The sequence below is a fragment of the Ambystoma mexicanum genome, chromosome 2q (assembly GCF_040938575.1).
Source record: "Ambystoma mexicanum isolate Mex_15411 chromosome 2q, UKY_AmexF1_1, whole genome shotgun sequence".
Lineage (NCBI taxonomy): Eukaryota > Metazoa > Chordata > Amphibia > Caudata > Ambystomatidae > Ambystoma > Ambystoma mexicanum.
In genome coordinates, this window is record NC_090924.1 from 1,472,567,357 (window position 1) to 1,472,570,295 (window position 2,939).

The window sequence follows — 2,939 nt, forward strand, 5'->3', positions numbered from 1 at the left end:
AGATCATGGAATAGTTTTCCCCATATATCCAATGAGGGTCTATAGTTATTGATTCAACCACTGAGTTAACGTTTTTTCAAAATGTTGGTGCCCATTAATTTAGGCACAGTGTTCCATAGGATGGGTATCTTAACACAGAAGGTTCAGTCTCTTTTCAGAATATTCCAGAAGGGACGCATTTCAAACAGCAGTGATTTAACCAACCATAATCAGCCACCATTTATGTGCCAAAGGAAACTGGGAGCAGCTGTGGAGGAGGTGCTTCTTCGATGGGTCTGAGATTGGCTATTTACTAAAACTGTGAAGCACCGGCCTCCACAGCTGCTCCCAGTTTCCTTTGGCACATAAATGGTGGCTGATTATGGTTGGTTAAATCCAATAGCCAATCTCAGACCCATCGAAGAAGCACCTCCTCCTCTCTGAACATTCAATTGTAGAGGAGATTTCTCCAACTACATGTCCCCTCTCAGGGCGAATGAGACCATCCTGTGTACTGAAGTGTTTCTCACATTCACTACACTAAAACTGATATGTGCATGTTTACACTGGTGACTGTTCAAACTGAAGCTTTTTCCACATTCCCTTCACTCATGAGGTTTCACACCTGTATGTGTTCTCTGGTGCCTAATAAGATCTCCCTTCTGAGGAAACCCTTTCCCGCATTCAGTGCACTCATGAGGTTTCTCACCTGTATGTGTTCTCTGGTGGACAGTAAGAGGTTCCTTCCGTGCAAACCCTTTCCCACATTCAGTGCACTCATGAGGTTTCACACCTGTATGTGTTCTCTGGTGCCTAATAAGAGCTCCCTTCTGAGCAAACCCTTTCCCACATGCAGTGCACTCATGAGTTTTCCCCCCTGTATGTGTTCTCTGGTGCCTAATAAGAAGTCTCTTCTGAGCAAACCCTTTCCCACATTCACTGCACTCATGAGGTTTCTCCTCTGTATGTGTTCTTTGGTGGATAGTAAAATTTCCCTTCTGAGCAAACCCTTTCCCACATTCTGTGCAGACATGAGGATTATCACCTGTATGTGTTCTCTGGTGGATAGTAAGATGTTCCTTCTTTGCAAACCCTTTCCCACATTCTGTGCAGACATGAGGAGTCTCACATGTATGTCTTCTCTGGTGATTAGTAAGTACAGTTATTAGCGCCTTCCCCATTCCCATTGAGCGCTATGGGGCAAAAATGGGAATGGGGAAGGGCCATGGCGGCATGGGGAATTACCGCCCCACCAACCTCAGAATGGGGTGGTAATCCCCCATTCCGCCATGGCGGACACCAGCATGGACCATGGTGCTATTGGTCCTCCGCCCGGGTCGTAATGAGGCCCCATGACTTTCCCATGTGCCTCCTTCATCGCTAACTTCAGTGAGATTCCGGTAACATGTCCTAAACTGTTCCCTCCACAATGAATAATAATAATGTCTGGATGATGGTGTGTCACCAAAGTGGCTCAAAGAGGAACCAAATCCAGCCACTTAATTACATGCACTCCACACCAATGCACATCCACATGACGGTGTCCAAAATGTGCAGCCACTCCACAATGCTTTGCATACACCTGCAACCAATGTATCCACACTTTTTCACACAATGTATCCACTAGTCTGCCAAAATCCAGAAACTGCCTCCTGAAAGACACAACCATAGCCATCTGCACTCCTTTCAGCAAACAGACCTTCTGCCACAGTCTCTCCTTGCACACCACACCCGGTAAACCTTATTGACCAATCCCCTGGCCTCCAGAGTCCCAGTTCCATGCCTGCCAGCCTCAAAAGCCCTGGATGTGGCAGGTGCAATCCGCGGACTAATGTGGTGTACGCGGACATATCGTGCAATTCGCGAGGGTGGGGACAGAAATGTAGCCAGGTTAGGAGAGTTCCTCTTTAGTGGTGGCTCTGAAAAGAGCATTTTTTAAAAGGTGCTTAAAAAACACCTTTTATTTTGTATTTTTTGTTTTTTATCTTCCTTTCCTCCTTATATCAGCCTCTCAACGGCATGCCCCAGAATGGACAGTGAAACTCCATTGGCATTAAAACACTGCACAGTAAGAGAGTCAATATTGTCACTGCAGAAAAACATTCTCCTGCCGAATAACTACACCCATGCCTTTATTCACATGGCGCCTTCCAAGGTTTTGCTGGGGATTCAACACCTTTGGTTGGTTCCAATGTGCTCTCGGTAATATTTGAGATAACACCACCTTTGCACACGGGAACATTTGCATTATTCTCTCCACGAAGAACTTCAACAAAGGAATCAAACTTGGGGCACTGATGTACCCCAACTACTCTCCTCCACAGTTCACCAACAAGATATCTAGACTACCAAAAGTATAAATTGTTCTACAGAGAGAAACAAGTGCATCCAAATTGCATCCAGGCTCACTCCAACACAAAACCTCCATGCCTCGAAATCCAAAATCTAGAAACACCTCTTTATTTTGCATATGTTTCCAATTCAGCAACGGAAATATCTCCAACTACCCAGACACAAACTCCTGCCATCATCACCATACAACCAACACAGCAATGAAAAAAAGTATAACCCTCCCTTCCTGTAAAGCACACCTTTAACGCTTGATTGGCTAATCCCCACATTACACTCCCATGCCAGGCATGCTGAGAAGCCCCAGATGTGAAACTCCCTGTACACGACTACTACGGAGTCCACAGACCCCATAACACAGGGGCAGCCCTTCTTCCTTTTCCAGGTCACTCTCTGCAGCACTCCCTCATTGGCTACTGTTAAGCAGTCACACAATTATCCACCAATCAAATCCAAGAACTCTACATCCAACTCTGTGATCACAGTTTAGCAATTTAGATCTACTGTTCAACACTCCGAGTACAGGTCTCCTGTGATTGCAAAGCACCTACAGCAAAAAGTACTGTACCACTCTCCAAGAGTTCTGCTTCCAGATTCATCCACATCTGCAT

General features: G+C 45.7%; 1 pseudogene; it reads right to left on the reverse strand.

Annotated features, from left to right (window-relative positions):
- Positions 1–452: 452 nt before the first annotated feature.
- Positions 453–1,160, reverse strand: LOC138568900 (zinc finger protein 391-like; annotated as a pseudogene).
- Positions 1,161–2,939: the final 1,779 nt, after the last annotated feature.